The sequence below is a fragment of the Rattus norvegicus genome, chromosome 9 (genome assembly GCF_021556685.1).
Source record: "Rattus norvegicus strain SHRSP/BbbUtx chromosome 9, alternate assembly SHRSP_T2T, whole genome shotgun sequence".
NCBI lineage: Eukaryota > Metazoa > Chordata > Mammalia > Rodentia > Muridae > Rattus > Rattus norvegicus.
Genome location: NC_141542.1, coordinates 5,415,570 through 5,434,953, shown reverse-complemented (window position 1 = coordinate 5,434,953; position 19,384 = coordinate 5,415,570). Strand labels below are relative to the sequence as shown.

The 19,384-nt window shown below is 42.4% G+C and overlaps 1 long non-coding RNA gene across 1 annotated transcript in view; it reads left to right on the top strand.

The window, feature by feature from the left end:
* Window positions 1–19,384, top strand: part of LOC134480465 (uncharacterized) — a 37,688-nt gene that overhangs the window by 9,453 nt on the left and 8,851 nt on the right. The window contains exons 2-6 of the long non-coding RNA XR_015629285.1: window positions 8,246–8,407; window positions 10,217–10,265; window positions 12,517–12,695; window positions 13,144–13,206; window positions 19,106–19,181. This is a non-coding gene — a long non-coding RNA (uncharacterized LOC134480465). The remainder of the gene's footprint in view (window positions 1–8,245; window positions 8,408–10,216; window positions 10,266–12,516; window positions 12,696–13,143; window positions 13,207–19,105; window positions 19,182–19,384) is intronic.

The following is a 19,384-nucleotide window of genomic DNA, read 5'->3' as shown; positions in this document are numbered from 1 at the left end:
TGGGGTCACATGACACATTTGACAAAAGTATGGATGAGCAAACATTCTCCAGTGAACGAAGGTAAAACAGCAGAAGTCTAAACCCAGTGTATGGTTGTGTGAATTTCAGTATTTTTATTGTGATGATAGACTATGTCTTGCCATAATGTGACTTTTGGAGGAAACTGAGCAAAGCACAAGAAACCTCTTATGTTGCTTCTTACAACTCTGTGAACCTGTAGTTATGTTGGTTAACTTTTGAGATCTTGTGGCTCAGTAATTCTGAAGACTTCTGCATACATGTCATGGGTAGAGGGCAACACCATGTGTCTTCAATTGTTCTCTACTTTAAAAAAATATATTTATTTATTTGCACTTTTGTGTCTGTTTTGGCTACTCATATGTAAGTGCATCGCTTGAATGCAGTGCCAGAAGAGGGTGCCAGATCTCCTTGAACTGGAGTGCGGGCGGTTGTAAGCCAGGTAACACATACCCAGTGCTAGATTTACAGCCGAGCACCACCACATCCAGCCTTTACATGGCTGCTGCACACCTGAACTCAGGCTCTTATGCTTGTGCAGCAGTAACGTTACTCAGAGGTCTCCCTAACCCTGTTTGACTACTTGAAATAGAATAGGCTTTTCTGACATTGGAATTGTAGCGCCCAGTTCCTCGTGCTCATGTGCACAGCTGGTTTCATGCTTGGGCAGTCAGGCTTAGGTTTTGGTTGGAAGCCAGGTATATTTATGGTCCTTAAGACATAAGACCTCCCTCTCTCCACCTCACACCCTGAATACTTGGCCATTTCTCATCCTTCTTCTCAGCACACATTATACAGGGCATCACTGATGCAGATGGGAGCTGCAGAAGTCCTGATCCACTAAGATGTGAGACATGTCATCTGCTGACTCCTGTGGTCCCTTACCGAGCCACTCTGTTAGGCCTCCCTCACCATGATGCACTTTATCCTCTAAGACTCGAGTCAGTGTGAGGCCTTCCTCTGTAAGTTGCTTCTGTCAAGTGTTTGTCCCAGCCACAAGACTAGAAGTCCGAGAGTGGAGAGATGGGCTGGGCTGTTCCTCACTTGGTTCAGAACTTGCTTGGTCCCTACCATCAGATAATCCCAGGCACAGAGACTGCAGTTACACACGCTGTCAAGGTGCATTCTAGCTGCAGCGTAGCTCAGGACTCTTTGCCTTTGCACCTGACTGATAGCCCATTGCGTAGCTGGACTGCATCATAGGAGATGACCTGTCCTCACCTTTCTCTAGTTTTACTTCTCTCTTCTTTCCTTCTCCTCTCTCCCCACCCCGTTTCTTCTTGTATTCCTTTCAGCAGACTGGACTGCCCCAGTGATCCTGCACTTCTGCTTGTCATGCAATGGAAGATGGCTGTGTTGCTGTCTGCTCAGTAGTGTTACAAGTGATATGTGATTGGCCAGCATCACCCTTTTCATTGTTCTTGGGTAATTTTCTGTATTCCACGTGTTTCTCCTGAAAATAGGTATTTGAGTTGCTTTGTTTTTATTACAATGAAACATATCTGAGAGACCAAGGAGGGGCATTCCTGACTAACGGAGCACATACATGTCTCATGTCTTAAGAAACTTCTCTAAAGTGCTCCTACCATGTTACACTCTCAGCAGCAACGCATGGCACATTCCATCCTTCCTCAGAGTAAGAGGAACCTCCAGAGGAACAGACGTGGCTTAAATCAGAAAAACAAATTCACTCAAGAAGAGCTTTGAATCACTAATAAATGTTGACTGAAACACAGAAAAATGGTAGAAGCACTTTGGAATGCCTCCTGTGTCTAGCTAGTGTCTGTGGACACCCGTGTGCTCTTTTTTTATTTTTTTTACTGTTTCCCAGGTGTTTGGACAGACCAAGGACACAGACATGCATGCCTGAGGACATAATGTTTTAATTATAAGATGTGTGTGGCATCCAGCTTGAAGTTCTCTGTAAACAGGTCTGCTGTCCCTGACACTTTCCTCTTCTCTGCTTTTTCTCTGTATAGAGGCAGATAACGAAAAATGATGATTTCTGTTCCCTCTGATCAAAGACTGTTAACCTTTCAGCTGTAGCCTTATCACAAAGCCAAGAACTACTCATTGAAGGGGGAAATGGGCCTGTTGACATTTTACAGGATTTTTTTAAATGTTAAAGATCTTTTTGAGGGTGGGGCTAAGGGCACAAACACCTGTAATGTGTGCACTGTCCTGAGTGTCCTTACATTCTCAGGAAACAGGCGGCTACTGCTTTGTCTGTACTCTTGGAACAAACACATACCCTCCTGAAAGGACCAGAGTTTGTTGTGCTGATAGAGGGTCACGTGGTAGACTGGGCTGAGGCCTTCACAGCCTCTGTTGAGGGAGTAGTACTGGAGGGGGGTGCCTTTCTGTCCGGTATCATTAAACAATGCTTGTCATCTTAGGCTACGACTTGGCAGGACACTTCCATAGAGCAGGACACACAGATTCGTATGGTACCAAAGTGGCAGGAAAGCAGTTTTTTTTTCATTTAAGAATTTAAGAGGAGGGCTCAAAACCTGTGCACTCTGTAATTTTGGTCAATCATCATTGGCTATCTGTTTGTCTGGCAGGCATGAGTTTTAAAAACACGAAAACAGTATTGGAAAAGGATGTTCTGGCTCAGGGGGAAACCCAGGCTTTGCCAACCTGACTTTAAACATCTTTTTTCATAGATCTTAGCACAGCTAGTGATGCTGGGGGTGGGGTGGGCAATTAAGGGAAGAAACTTAATTATGCAAATTTTGATCTTAAAGCTTTATTCGTATGTTTCCTGGCAGGCTGTTCTTTAATCTCTAGAGCAAGGTTGCTCAGAATTACCATATATTCTCATTAATTTCATTAAAATTATAGCAAAGGTTGTTTTTGCTATAATCAAGAGTGATTTTGATTAATACTTAGGAAATCAAACCCCTCGCCAACAGTGGGAATGAGAACAACCTTCTCAGTCAGTCGTCCTTTCTCTTCCTTCTCTCCCCTTCTTGCAAAAGGCCAAAGATACAAATGCACCAGAGGGATTTTTAAGAGTCTGTTTGGAGGAAAACACTCCAAAATGGGAGTCCATTTTCCTCTCTCTTGAGTGTGAAGAAAGAACACACGTGTGCACACCAGCCTGCCTTGGCTGGCAACAAACCGTGCCAGGAGCACACACCCTCTCTTACAGGCTGACTGTTAAGTCAGCAGAGAATGCTGGGAAAATCTAGAAGATGAAGAAGGTAACATACCCATGTACCCATGTAAAGAGGACATGACAATTGCAGTCAGGTATTAGACAAAAACTAAAGGACCAGTCGAAGATGATCTATCTTTGCTTTTAGAAACCATACCTACTGAGGCATCCCACATTATAACTTGCTCTGATTTCAAAGCATAGTTTGACATGTGTGTTTTTGTGCTTATGATCTGTTCATGAGCATTCATTAGTACACTATGTACAGTGTGAGGAGGAGCAGGTCATTGAGGGAGAAAAAGATACTGGAAAGATAGTCATTTGACACGCTATAGTTTCTAATGTTTCAAACACACCCTCCTCCATTTTCCCTCCCTTCTTTCCATTCTTTTGAGTACTGATGCTGGAAACCATGACCTTGTGTGTGCTAGACAAACACTCTATCAATGATTCTCTGTTGCCTCCTTATTGATCTGTGTAATAATTTTTGATCACAGGATAGGTGTAAAATAGTGTATCTTCACTATCTCCTCCTTCAAGGAGTGCTCAGTACTCTAATCAAAGACAGACCCCATTTGTCCATTGTCTTTTTCCTTGCCAACCTCTATGGTTCCTGCTTTTAGGAAAAAGTGGGGCCAGCTTACAGGTTCAGAGGTTCAGTCCATTATCATCAGGGCCGGGGCAGGACAGTGTCCACATAGATGTGGGGCTGGAGAAGCTGAGAGTTCAACATCTTCCAAGGGCAGATAGGAGAAGACTGGCTTGCAGGCAGCTTTTAGGAAGTCTTGTCAGACTATTTTTATGTTTGGACACTGTAGGTATCTGTGTTGCACTGCTTTCTTAGGGCTACTGGGATACAGTGGAGTTAAAGTATATATTAACAACTGGCCACACAGCAACATTTGATCCATTAAAGACTGAATACATGACAGTATGTATTATTTATTTCTTTATTGCTTTGAAAGACACCATGGCCAAAGCAAATTAAAAATAAAATTAGGATGATGTTTCCAGAAGGTTAGAGTCCATGATGGCAGAGAGAAGCCATGGTGTCAGGAGCAGCTGAGAGCTTACATTTTGGGTAATTTAGTGTGAGCATGAGTGAGTGTGTGCATGTGTATGTGTGTGTGTGTGTGTGTGTGTGCGTGCGTGCATGCACAAGAGTGTGTACATTTATGTGTATGTGTGTGTATATGTGTAAGAAGAGAGACAGAGACAGAGAGACAGAGAGACACACACACACAGAAAGAGAGATTGATATGTACCATGGTGCCTGTGGAAGTCCAAGAAAAGTTATGGAGTTGATAATTTCCCACCTCTACATCGGTTCAAGGAATCGAGTTCAGGCTATCAGGGTTTCTGCTTTTTATGCAGAAGATAACTGTACAATAAACTGGATAACTTAAAATTTGAAAAGAAATAATAATTTTTTCCAATTCCCCAGAGTAGAATTCCCCAGAGTTCCAAATATCAGCAGAGCCATGCTCCTGAGTGTTCCTGGATTTGAATGGAATCCTTCCTTCCTCCCCCCATGCCATTCTTAACTACTTTGTATCTCTCTAAAATATAAGAACAGCTAACCAGTTTCCTGTGGATAGATGTGATGTCTTGGAAGCCTTTCTTCTGGATTTAGATTAGTGTGAGCAAAGGATGTGTCCCTCAGGTGAGTGGAATGGCATTCTTTGTCACCTCAGCTTTCACAAATCCTTTGTAATCACAGTAATTGCAAGAAGCTGTGCAGACGACAGGGTCATTGTACAATGTTCACAAATGCCAATGTGTAGCAAAGGCCTAATAATACACTAGGTGTGAATTATGAACCTCAATTAAGGCCTTTGCCAGTCATATTGCCCAGTTAGAATATACATAATGGTAAGTAGGACTCCATTTTTTTTTTTTTTTTACAAAAAGAATATTTGCTCGTTAAAAGTGTGACATTCAAGAGTTAGCTTAATAGGATGTGGAAAGATTTCCCAATGAATACTGCAGACCTCAGAAGATCAAAGGCGAGCACATGGTTTATTTTAAACAGATGTCACCTGCTGTGGAAACTTCTTTCAGGCAAAGAATACAATGTTCTTACTGTTCTCCAGGCCTGTGATGGATTGTTATATACATAGGAGAAAGGGGGAAATAGTCTCTCTATTTCTGCTTTGAACTTAGATGCCTAAAGCAACACAAATCCATCCATTAACATTTTGGGTATTAGGCGGCTGAAAGATTCCCACTAGAATAAAGTTCAGCTTTAGCAGCGTTGTCCTCCTCTGAAGGCTCTAGTTTCTTTGCCTTTCCTGAGTTTGTTCTTATTGTTTGTTTTGTTTCTTTTTGTTTTGTGAAATGTGTGGCTCCTTCCTCTGATCCACTGACCACATGTTGTCTGATTATCACTCTTCTTTTCTTATCATGACCCTAGAATTCACTTTGAGCCTGTCCAGATAATACAAGATAATAACTGTATCTCCAATACCTTAGAAGCTAGCTTAGATACATTTTATAGTGATCACTTTACGGACTGAACACTCTCCCCAGCCTCTGTGGTGAGCTTTTGGTGATGCAGCTGCCTTTCAGTCACACAGTTTCTTCTCAGTAACTAAGCCTCAATAAATTAATTGATTTACCAAGCTAATAGACACGCCAAAGTGGACGAAAGCCCGTGAAGCTTTTATAATGATATAAAATATAGTGAACTATATTTTATAGTTTATAAAGTATCAACTGTGTATGCCCTGACACTCGAAATGAGAACACCCCTGAGGGATTGCATGCATTACAGGAAATTGAACATTATATCATTAGCATTGTGTCATGATGTCACACTGTTTTTATTTTACATAAAACCACAATAGATTCTCAGAAAAGATCATATCTAGACAACTTCCATATATGGTTTTAAAAACAGTGTAAGATCTTATGAAAACCAGAAATGAAAATTCCACAATATGTGTGTTAAGTGTGGGGTCAGCTGAAATGACTCAGACCCATTGCAGGGGCCTAAGTACTTTTTCCTTCCACTAAGTGGTGGTTAATGAGCACACAGTAAGCTAAATGGACTGTGCATGCAGTCTTCTTCTTTTGTAGCCTGGGTTCTGCTATTTTTGCACAGGTCTGGTATTCATGTTTTTGCATGTGTCTCATTTGGTAATATCTATGTTACTCACAATGCAGGTCTAGGTGTGACAAACATGTCGAGTGTACAGTGGGGTTGTGTCTCAGCGGCTCTACCACAGGTGTCTTGTCTCAGGCCTCTTGGGCATTCTTTGTGCAGAAATGTTAGAACTCATCTACCCAGTGATCCCACAGGGATGTGGGGTGATAGCCAGGACATAATGATTCTCTGGTTGGGGGGGAGGGGAAAAGGGACATGATGCTTTAAGTGTGTTTTAAAAATTATCACTTTTACTTTTGAAATTATAACATAATCCCAACATTTCTCCATTCCCTCCACTTCTCCTCCCACCAAACCCTTGCATGTGGGCTGGAGAGATGGCTCAGTATTTGGAAGTGTATTTTACTCTTCCAGAAGAACTGAGTTTGGTGCCTAGTACCCTTGGCAGATGGCTCACAACTGCCTGGAGTTCTAGCTCACAGGCTCTGATGCCTCTGGTTGCCTTGGGCATTCATACATACACAGGATGAAAATAAAATAAAATAAAATGTTAAAATGACTCCCATCTACTCTTGCCTGGTCTTTCAAGTCCACGACCTCCCTTTTCATTAATTGTTGTTACATGCAACTATGTATAGATTTTCCTACATACATAAATATAACCTATTCAACCTGACTGATGTTGCTTGTATGTTTATGTTTTCAGTACTGACTACTTGGTATTGGGTAAAAATTGACCTGCTCTTCCCCAGGGAAGACTATCAAAGTCTCAGCATTTCTTAGTTGCATGTAGTTTTTGTGTAGAGTTGAGGCTTCACAGGCTCTCATCCACTTTGGCGTGTCTATTAGCTTCGTAAATCAATTAATTTATTGAGGCTTAGTTACTGAGAAGAAACTGTGTGACTGAAAGGCAGCTGCATCACCAAAAGCTCACCACAGAGGCTGGGGAGAGTGTTCAGTCCGTAAAGTGATTGCTGCATAAGCACAGGAGTCTGAGCTCAATACCGAACACCCACGTGACAAGCCAATGCTAGTGGCACACACTTGTGCTCTCATTGTTGGTGAAAGGGGGAGAGCAGATCCTTGGCACTGAGTAGCAAGCTGACTTGACTTAATTGCTATGTTCTGTGTATGTATAAAAGATCTGTCTCAAAAAAAGAAGGGCCTTCAAGTACCCACAAAGGTGTGTGTGAACCCAAACCTAGAAACATACACACACACACCTGCACATACATCTACAAAGTTTGGTTTTGAAGTTCCACCCCAGCATGGGTGATGACTCACCAAAGCTACAGACATAGAGCGCTCTGAACAATTTACAGGTAGCCCAAGGAACCAGAGGCATTTTGTTAAGTTTTATGTGCCCTACAAGTCTACCTTCTCACTGTAGGAAGGGATTAGCAGTGACTGACTTTATGGAGAACCATACTTTGAGCTGTTGGAAGGGACAAAAGTCCTTAAAGAAAACGGTGTACAGTAAAGAGTCACAGGGTAGGTTGTAGCTAGACTGGAACTAAAATCCTTGCCCTGCCTTGTTTAGAGCTGCTTCACTCCAGTCCGTTTCTATCTTCAAGAGGCCTCCTTCATGATATACCTTCCTCCTCTTCTTTGAGGTAGGGTTTCAGCGTGTAGCCCTGGCTGGCCTAGGACTTGACACGTACACCAAGCTATACTTGAAATCGCTGTGCATACCAGGCTTGCCTTGCACCTGTAGTAGAACGTCTGCTGACTCCCAGTTCCTGGGAGTAGAGAGGCTCTCGAGAGGACCTGGATTCAGTTCTCAGCATCCACATGATAACTCGCAGATGCCTCTAAGTTCAGTTTTAGGGAATCCAATGCCCTCTTCTGATCTCCAAGGATTCTTGCACACTCGTTGATTTTATGTGTGTGTGTGTGTCATATTAATAACATATATTAAATAAACAAAAAATATATTTATATATATTTCTTGCCTACGTAGGTGCAGAGTATCACTCTTTGCCTTTGCTGAGGAAAGGTTTCCTCTTTCAAATTAGCTGCCCCTAAGCCATCATCCAGCTCACACACAAGTCTTGAATCTCCTTATGAGCAGCAGTAATTAGATGGACCAGAACATGAGAAGGGGAGAGGAGCAATAAAACAGGTGAAATAATTTTGCATTACTTCCAGACTGGTATCTCAGGGAAAACTGCTTAATGGACTGCTTGTTCTGTTAAGTTGGGTTAGCATTCAAGTGTGTGTTTCTGGGGTTGTGCTTTGGGCCCAGGGCTAGAGAGAGAACTGTCCATCTCTACTGGTTTATGGTACTGTTAGTGTCGGTCAAGAGGATAAGATCTCCGGTCTGAGTGGAGACTGGTTCGATCCCTTTGGTAAGGGATCACCATAGAAAGGTTGGCTCACCAGCTAAAACCTTACTGAAAAAATAGAATGGTTTTTAAAATGAGACATTGTACTTTTCTTTCCCACGATTCCCACCACCATTGTTCAGAAGCTTACCGACCAGTCATGTAAAAGGTCCTAAGTCCTACTCTATGACCAAGTCAGAAAAGCATACATATTTTTCACATTTTCTATCTCTTTTCTAAGTGTTCTTTCCTTAGTACTGGGGTCTTTATCCCCAGCATTTTGGGCCTCCCTACTCTTTCCTTAAAACCTGTAACCCCACATGTGGCTGCTTGCTGTCCATGAGTTTAACCTCTATGGCAGCTTAAGCAGCATGGCTTGGCCCTTCTCCTTTCTCGTCCTCTGGGAGCTGCTAGGGCTTTACAGCTTGCCAGTCCTGGGGTTCTTCTTCTGAACTCTAATAAATCGTCCTTGTGGTTCTTTGTGAGTCTGTTTTTAAGTCCTGTTGTCAGTGTGACTCCGAATCCCAGAGGGGACCTTGATCTCCCCTGTGTCACTGTGGGAGGAAGATTATAAGAGTTGGACTTGATAATACTGAATCCCATGTTCAGGATTTGGAAGTAATATGTAAAGGACTCTGAAAAGAAGCAAGACTTGGCTACTAGGCTGTAAGCTTTTGACTCAGAAACTTGTTCAGTGCATTTGTAAGCTTGGCACTAGCAATAATCGCCAGGTTGTGGAGAGGGTCCACATGACCCTGTAGCTTTGGGCAGGTTGAGTATGGTATACTGGGTGGTTCCATTTAAGTGGGGCTGACAGTGCTGTTTGGAGGGGTATATGGGAAGATTTGGAGGGAGGGAAGGGAAAAGTGTTGTAGTTATAATCTCAAAAATAAAGGGCCTTTTGCACACACCAAGTAAGTGTGCTATCACCAAGCCATTTCCCTAGTCTAATAACCGTTTTCTGTATTCATTTACCTAGATAAAGCTTGAGTTTTTTTCCCCATACCTTGGCTACTGTGAATAGTTGTGCACTGAGCGTGAGCGTGCAGATGCCTCTGATTTACCAACCTCAGTTCCCAAGCTTCATATAACTGGATTATAGGATGATTCTATGCTTACTTTTCAGGAGCGTCCATACCATTTTCCATGGGCTAGGATTAAAGCTAGCTTCATTGCACTTGCGATTTTTGTTTCCTCAAAGATTAGACTTGTCGTGCATTATCTTTTAATTCATCGGTTGACCATAAACATCATTTCTTTGTGGAAAATGTCACATAATTGCATGGGTCATTCTTTAGCTGTGGTGAAGCATTTTGGTTGGACGCATGTTAGTCTCCTTGTTTTGTGGTGCTGGGAATTGAACCCAGGGCTTTCCACTTGCGGAGTGAGCCCTTGGCCTGTAAGCTCCGCCTCACTGCTGCAGTTTGCTTTTTTGCCTATGCTTTGGGAATGCTCTTCAGGAAACCATAAGCCAGACCAATTCCCGCTACTTCTTTTAGTAGCTCTTCAGGATTGGGTATCACATTTAATAAATTGCAAATTAATTATGATTCAGTTACTGTATTGGAATAAAGGTCTAATTTTATTCTTTTGTGTTTTCCCACCAGTGATTCCTGAAGACACTATCCTTAACCCTTTGTGCATTTTCAACTCTCCGTAAGTTCGAGTTTATTTCTGGGTTGTGTATTTTACACTACTATTATTTTGCTTTTATTTTTGGCAGCTTTGTAGCATACAGGTCAAGTACCGCTTATACGGATTTTAGATCATTTTGTATTTCTGACTTTTATATTATCGCCGACTTTTAGTTCTTGCCTGTCACTGACCAATGTTGGCCCTGTCACTTTCCACACTGGCCACACAGGGCTTTCACTTATTCTAAACTGAGTCCTAGGATTTGTGATGTGTGATTTTATTTGTTCTGTTCCTCGAGTGCTTGTTTAAAATCTAGACTCAGACTTGAAAGCTAGCTTAGTCATTAAGATTTTGGTTCCCAGCATCCATGGTGGGCTGCTAGCTCTACCTCCCAGGGAACTGACATTCACTTCTGGTTTCCAAGAGCACCTGGACCTATGTCCACAAATACACACATACGTGTAATTTTTAAAAATTAAAAATAAATAAAAATTAAAATCTAGACTCTCCCATTTGAGACAAAGTGTGTGATATTCAGCTTTCTGAATTAATCCTTGTATACAACCGCTTCTTCTGTGGGGTTCCAGAAATGACCCAGCAGTAAAGATCACTGACTGCTTTTCCACAGGACGTGGGTTTGTTTGATCCCTAACATCTACATGACAGACCACAGTCATCTGTATTCCAGTTGTAGAGGACTTGACACCCTCTTCTGGCCTCTAAAGGCACTGCATGCATGCCATGCAGAAACATACATGGCGCCCCAAAACATACACACACAACACACACACACACACACACACACACACACACACACACACACACACACACTTTAAGGAATTTCAATCGTTTCCTTTAGATTACCCACTTTGTTGTTTTTTAAAAATGTTTTGCTCTGCTTGGCTTTCCCTTTGTTCTGCTTTCTAGCTTTCTGAGGTGTAACATGAGGGCTGATGTATTGCAGGCTTCCAGTCAGGACTGCTTTCCATTTGAATGTATTGTGATCCCATTTGCCCTTGTGTCCGGATCCTGACTGGTTTCCGTCTAGTTGGTTTTCCTTGACTTATGGATTGTCGAGAAGAGTGTTGTTTAATTTCTACGTATTTGTGAGCTGTCTCTCTCACCATTCAGTTTTAGTTTCATGCTGTTGTAGTCAGAAAAGAGACTTGATATGATCTCACTCTTCCATAATCACCGCTGGATTGTGCTTTGTGTATTAGCACATGATCTGTGATGTTCCCTATGTGTGCATTTGCAAAGAATACTTGTAAAACCCACTGTTTCTCCCCATGGTTAGGTCATCCATTTGATGATGGAAGTTTCCTATTACTGTGTTACATTCTATGTTCATATCTATTAATGATTGCCATATATGTTTGGGTGCTTGACAATGGAGACACACACACACACACACACACACACACACACACATGCACATATCTCAAATGCATTTGACTTGTTGCTGAAGTAGCCCTTTTGCATTTTGTAATGACCTGTTTCTTTCAATCATGGAGTGTTTCAACAATGGAGTGTTTGACTTCTGCTCTATTTTTTCTTGGCGTAAGTGACCCGTCCAGCAGGTCCAGTTATTCAGGGTCCCGAAGAGGCCTTCTACCTGTGTATCAAATGGGGGTGAAGAGAAGGAGACCAAGCAAAAAATCTGTTGTCAAGGTCTCGTTTATTGGGGTGAACATTACAGCTTTTAAGGCTTTCAGGTAGGGGGAGTGTCCTTAGTGAAACACAAAGGATGGAGGGAGAAGGGCATTCCAGCAGCGAGAGCAGAAGGTGAAGAGGTCATGCGATGGAGACGCTGGAGACGTCTGGTGTTTCCTCAGACTGTAACATCCGGTGAATGTTATCTTCCTGTGCCGTAAATTCATGGGAGAGGCTTTTGTCCAACACTCTCAAGACTTATGACAGTCATTTCAAGGTTGAACATCTGTGGCCATGCAGTCAAGAGTCATGTAGACACTTTGAGCCACACAAAGCAGCCAGGCCCAAATCCAATACGGCTCCCTACACGTAAGTATAGCTACTTTGGATTTTTGTTTTCTGTTTGCATTCACATCCCCCTTTTTTTTTTAAATGACAAACACCATGTCAAGAGTCTATTTTAGCATCAGCCTCAGTGGTGAACACTTGCCTAGTACGTTCTAGGTCCTAGGTTCAGTTCTCAGAACCACAAATTATAATGGTAAGGACAAAGAAAATATTACAATCTTTCCTTCATTTTAAAAACTACCTAAACTTAAAATTGTCTTCTTCTTTGCAGGATATGGAGACTTCGATGATTTTAATCTGGAGGATGCGCTGAAAGAAACTTCCTGAGTAAAGCGTGACTCAAACCAACAAGTCCACCAGGCAGACACTGTGGTCGGCCGTGCACCACAGTCACAATCTTGCCTTCAGAAAAGTACACGCATATGAGACTAGCTGTACCTCCAGATACCTGTTAGTTCTGTTGTGCAAGGCTTGTGTCGTCTCGTCATACGTGTGTCATCTTCCTTTTTCATTCAGTCTATGTCGAGTCCATGAGAGAACATGCATCTGCCTTAGCCTTTTTTCTGCTGTACAAAAAGAGAACTCCGACCCATTTCATACCCCTCACTGTTTTGTTTTGAGACAGGGTCTCTTGATTTAGCCCAAGTTGTCCTGAAATTCTCTGTGCCAACAAGGCCGGCTTTGACTTGGGTCCAGTGCTAGAGCAACAGTGACTCTTGGCCACTGATGTGCATTTCTAGCTTCAGAACCCATGACTTTTTATGATTCTTCAGTGTGATCCCCACAATGGCCTCGGGGACCGATACCGAGACCATTCTCACGATGTGACTTCTGTAAACCATAAAGCAGCCACTGTGTTTTACAATCTGCTTCCTTTCATCCTCCCTTCTCCCTTCAGAGAGCCACTTTAGCACCACGACTAGAAGGACAGGAACAACCAGAGCCTCATCAAATCCAGCAGGTAATGAGGTGTGGGAAGTGAGGAAGGCCAGACTCACCTGAGAAGGGACACAAGGAGGGACTCGTTGGGACTCCATCTGGGACAGGGTCAAAAGGAGCCGTGTAGAATTTTTAGCTGCACATATGAAAAGTCAGCAAAGGCACCCATGTGAATGTTAGAATTAATTCAACAGAATCCCATCTGGTTGGTCACTGTGCCTTACGTGAAAGCCATGCATTTCCACTTCCCTATTGCTTTGGGTGACGATGGCTGCCAGAATCCAGGTACAGGAGGCAGAAGGGGTGAGCTGGACTTGACTTAAGCCCCAGCCTATCCCCATAGCTCCCAGGTTAAACATGAGCCATCCATAGTCGAGCAGAGTTGGGCAACCTGAGGCCTAAGGAGAAGTCTTCAATGAAGATATTCAGACGTTTTCTTGAAATTCTCTAAGTTTTTGAAGATCTCGGGAGAGTTTGTGTATGTGGGTCACATCTATAAATACTTCTCATCTGAGAAGTTAGAACTAAAAACTTATATTAATCCGAGGAAAATAAAAAGTCATATGCATTGACATATGTGGTGGGTTTTTATGAGAAATAACTCTGCTTATAAGGTGAAAACATAATTTAGAGTAATGAATGACATTATTTTATAGTTTTCTGTAATGTCTGGCTTCAATAGAATGCATCTGGATTCTTTGTGTGTGTGTGTGTATGTTTGTGTGTCTGTGTGTGTATGTGTGTGTGTGTGCATGTCTGTGTGTATATGTGTGTGTGTTTGTGTGTATGTGTGTGTGTATGTGTGTGTCTGTGTGTGTGTGTGTGTGTTACTGTGAGACAGACCTAGGAATCACTATGTAGACCACACTTTACTAGACAGACCAGACTGGCCTCAAATTCACAGAGATCTATCTACCTGCCTCTACCTCCCCACCCCACCCCCCCGACCCCTGTGCTGGGACTACAGATGTGTGTTACCACTCCTCCTGGATTTTTAATATCTGTATCTGGATTGAGCAGTTATAAGTTCCTAAGGTTCAGTACAACATGCAGAGAAAATCCAGACTCCTGCAAATGTGTAGGAGAAAAGGGGGAAGAACTCAATGTGCTTTTTTTCTTTAGTATTTTCTTATTTATTTATTTACTCCCTTTTTGTCCAAATTGCTGCCAGTTTCCCTGCTCCCTTACACAGTCTCTCCCTCTATCTCGCCCCTTCTCCTCAGAGAGGGTGGAGCCCCCAGGGTATCCGTCCCCACTCTCCACCCCCCACACCTAGCTGGCACATCTAGCCTCTTTGGGGCTGGATTCATCCTCTTCCACTGAGGCTAGTAAGGTAGCCCAGTCAGGGAAACAGGATTCACAGGCACGCAACAGCTTTAGGGACAGCCCCTGCTCCAGTTGTTTGGAGCCAACATGCCCAAGCTGCATATCCGCTACATATGTGTGGGGACCTAGGGCCAGATGTGCATGCTCCCTGGTTGGCGGTTCAGACCCTGAGAGCTCCAAGGGTCCAGGTTAGTTGACTCTGTTCATGGTCCTTTGGAGTCTGTGACCTCTTCTGGTCCTTCAGTCCTTCTTCCAGCTCTTCCATTGGACTCTCCTATTCTTTGAATGGATCATTCACAGTTTGCTAGCGCTGTGCACTGGTCACTTGGAAACACTGATACCCCAACCAATGCACAATGTAATATATTACAGAATCACACCGATTCCTGCTGCCACCTATCTCATTAAACAAAGCGTTCAGTAAGTCATACGGGGTGGCACCACCTGTAATCCCAGCACTGTGGAGGCAGAGGTGGGGAGAATACCAAAAGTTTGAGGATAATCCTGTTCTGTATTGCAAGTTCCAGGGTACTCAGGGTTACAACAGAAAGATCTCTTGTCCAAAAACAAATAAACAAATAAATGATGAGTAAAACAATGATTTAAAAAACCACCTAGGTATTGAAAAGCTGCTCATATCACAGCCACCAGCAAGTTTTCGGAAAACTGTTTTAAATTCCAAGTTTCGTTACTGGCAGCAGATATGATCAAGGGAGGCTGCAGGGATAGTTCAGTGGCACAAAGCACTAGTGCCTGTGTGGCAGCATTCCTCTTGGAGGCTCTGCGGGGGAGTTATTTCTCTCCTTTTGCCATATACATTCTTTGGCTTATGACTACTTCGTTCATCTTCAAAACCATGGATATGCCAGTGTTTCCTCTTTCAGTTTGTCTATTTTTCCATATCTGTATGTAGCCCAGGCTCATTTGAAATTTGTTATATAATTCAGGCTGCCCTCCAAGTCCTCTTCCTCCTGAATCTGCCTGTCAGATTCTGGGTTCATAGGTGGGCACCACCACACTTGGTTCTCGTGGATCTTCTGTGCATACAGTCCTGTCACCTACAGACCGTTTTCAATATCCTTTCCTCATTCTTGCTAGGACTGCTGGTACTGCATTGAATAGAATTGGTAGATTGGACACGGTTGTCTTGTTCCTCAGGTTAGAAGGAAATCTTTCAGTGTTTCTCCCTTGACTATGTGCCCTGGTGCCTCATCCTGTGTGGTCTTCATTCCGTTGGGTGACATCCCTTTCATCTTCGTTACTTTTCTAGTTGCTGTAAGAAAGCGCCAGGGTGGAAGCTGCTTAAGGGAGAGTTATTTTTGCCCAGTTTGAGTGATGATGGCGTACATTCAGCTCACTCCATCACCTGTGTACAGGCTAGGATCTCAGACAGAAGAACCATGTCATCTGCCGTAGGTGCTTCTTTTCAACATAGTTTACCGAGTCAAGATGATCTCCTACCATATTGCTGGAGGCCGCTCTCTCAGGAGGTTCTAGAACTCATTGAGTTGACAACTCCCGCTAACCACTCTAGCTTCTATGGCTGATATGTGGAATTGTCATCAAAAAGATGTTAAATTTTGTCAATTTCTCTTTCTATACCTACTGACATGATCACATGGTTTTTATGCTTCATACTTTTAATGTTTAATGATTTAATTTATGTTGAGCAATGCTGTGTCCCGGGCATAAATCCAGTTTTGATTATAGGGTGCAATCTTTTAAATATGCTGTTCATTTTCTTTGCTAACGTAATGTTTCCTTGATTTTTGCCTCTATTCATGTAGTTTTGCTTGTTTTTGGCATTCTCCTCTGGCTGTTCTCATAAAGTGAATTTGGAATTCTTTCCTCTTCTTCAGATTTGCAAGGATTTGAGAAGGATTAGCTTTAACTTTTCTTTGAATTCACTTTTTTTTTTTTTTTTTTTTTGGTTCTTTTTTTCGGAGCTGGGGACCGAACCCAGGGCCTTGCGCTTCCTAGGTAAGCGCTCTACCACTGAGCTAAATCCCCAGCCCCCTTTGAATTCACTTTTATAATCTTCTCTTACCTGGATATTTCTTTGTTGGGAGGTTGTTAATTATTCTAATTATCATCCATCCATTTATATTTTGATTTTTCATAATCACCTTAATAGTTTGTGTGCTTCTAGAACTCTATCCACTTCCTCTAGCGTGTCTGATTTGTTGGAATACATTGTCCATTGTAGTTTCCTTTGTACCTATTTAGTATTAGTTGCAATGCCTCCTCTCCCATTTATAATTTTGAGTCATTAGAACAAGTTTTGAATCTTGTTTTCTTTTCTCAAAAAGCCAACTCCAGATTTCCTTTCTTTCCTCTCCTCCCCCTTGTTTTTCTCTGTTTGTTCTGAGGAAAAACCTAGGACCTCTAAGTAAATGCATGCTTGCTTCTGAGCTACGCCACCAGCCCACAAGAACCTTAGCTCCATTAAAGCTTCCTGATGGTTTTCTTCTCTAGAATTCTTTGTCCTCTCTCCTTTCTACACATCCTATCCCTATGCCACTTCTTCCTCTTCCTCCCTCTTTTGAGACTGAATCTTACTATCTTGGCAAGCAGTCCTAGCTGGATCTCAAATGCCAGGTCCTCCCACCTCAGCTTCCTGGATCGTGGCCGTGCACCAGGTGGCCTGCTCTTTCCAGCTTCATAACAACTTTTCCTCTTATGGGCCGTGTTTCTGCTGTCGAAGATCTGAATTCTTTACTAAGCATTCAATTCTGAAACACTTCCTTCTGAAAATTTAATGGTTTAATATTTAAGCAAATAGAACCTATCCATTTGCAGTTAGTTTTATATAAAATGAAACCCATTGCTTTTTGTTTTGGAAGTTTAATTATTCCAGCACCTTTTGCTGAAAAGATTTTTTCCTCCCTTGAGTTGCTTTGCATATGTATAACAAAAATCACTTGAGCAGATCTGAGGTCTTTTGAGCTCTTCATTCTGTTCTGTTGCCTGTATCTATCTGTTTGCCACATCTTTGATAAATGTTAACTATGAAATATTAGGTAGAGTGATTCATCCCACTTTATTCTTTTTAAGGTTTAAAAAAGACAATCTCAGGTTCTGCCTTCCCCAAAAAGTTTAGATCAAATTTGACTATTTCTGGAAAGAAACAATCAGTGGGACTTCTATAGGCTTTCATTGAACATAGAGAGTGTGGGAGCTGATGTTGCCAGTCTGGTGTGTTTTCTGGTGTGTGTCTTTATTTGGATCTTCTTGGTTTTAAACTTTTAGGTTTACTTTACGTTTATAGTAATTTCCCTCACCTCTGCTTTAAATACTTTGCTTTCTGAGACACTGCTGAAATGAGTTCAGTAGCATCGACATGTAATAGTGATGACAAGGCAGCGTCCTATCCATCACTTACAAAATGCCACAGTAGTTCTCCTTTACTCTTAACCTGGGCCCCATGTGACCCCACTGCTCACGTTGGAGTGACACGCAGGAAGCACAGAGACAGAGACAGGAAGTGGATAGTAAAACTTACATGTCACCTTCTAGTGACGTATTCCCAACAATTGGCCTGTAGGGTCATTTCACGTTTGACTACAACACCCATTTGTTTGTTGTTCTGTGACGGTGCAAGTGAGTTGTTTGGAAATCCTTGTTGTTTTTTCTTTTCATTTCTTTCTCTTTTTGTTTTTGTTGTTGTTTCTTTAATGCAGGGTTTCTCTTGGCTGTCCTGGAACTCACTCTGTGGACCAGGCTGTTCTGAAGTTCAGAGATCCTCTTGCTCTGTTCCTTGGAGTGCTGTGATTAAAAGAGTGCATCGCCATAGATCACATGAAACTCAAGAAGGATGGCCAAAATGCGGATGCTCCACTCCTTCTTTAAAAGGGGAACAAAAGTACCCTTAGAAGGGGATAGGGAGGCAAAGTTTAGAGCAGAGTCTGAAGGAACGGCCATTCAGAGCCTGCCCCACATGTGGCCATACATATACAGCCACCAAACTAGATAAGATGGATGAAGCACAGAAGTGCAGGCTGACAGGAACCGGATATATATTTTTTCCAAAATGTTTTCTGCTGAGTGTTTAGAAACTAGCTTTTTAGATCTTTGATCCACTTTTAGTTGATTTTAATGTACGGTATAGCATGATGGTCAAATTTGCTTCTTTAACCACTTTCAGTTTGTAAAGCAGTTCTCTGTACATCACATAAATGCTAGCTTATAAAACAATTCTCTGCACATTACAGACAACACCAGCTCATTCATCTCTGGGCATCGTAATCTGCTGTTCAGTTCTTGCACTAACAGTAGAGGAAACCATAGCTCATAGGTCTCGGGGATCGTCTAGAATTCCCTACTCCATGTGCGCAGCAGATCTGGGCTCATGTTCTAGCTCTGGTCAAGTGGTGAGATGTGGGTCTCTCGGTCCCCAACCTATGAAGAATGGTTAGAATCTCCCTCACTTAAACCTGTTCCATCTCTTTGCCATCTTTTTCCGGGTAGTCATGAGGTTGTATAGGAGCTTTAATAAGTACTAACGATGGTCTATTCATGGTGTGACTTCCTTAAACTATGATGTAGGTATACATTTTATTTTTATTTATTTTTTATTGCTGTTTTCCCTCCTACAGTCAGAGAGAGGGGACCACGTCACCACTACTACAACGAGAAGGCCAGGAACAACTAGAGCACCGTCAAATCCTATGGGTAAGACAAGCTCTCAGAGGAAAAAAGGAAGGAAGGATTTTCCACATCAGCTACCTGTTTCAGTGGGTATCCTAGTTTGTGTTTCTACGGTGATAATTAAACACCATGATCAAAACCAACATAGAAAAGAAAGGGTTTATTTTATTTGGCTTATGACCACCAGTGTAGGGATGGTACCTTCCACGGTGTACCGTGTCCTTCCC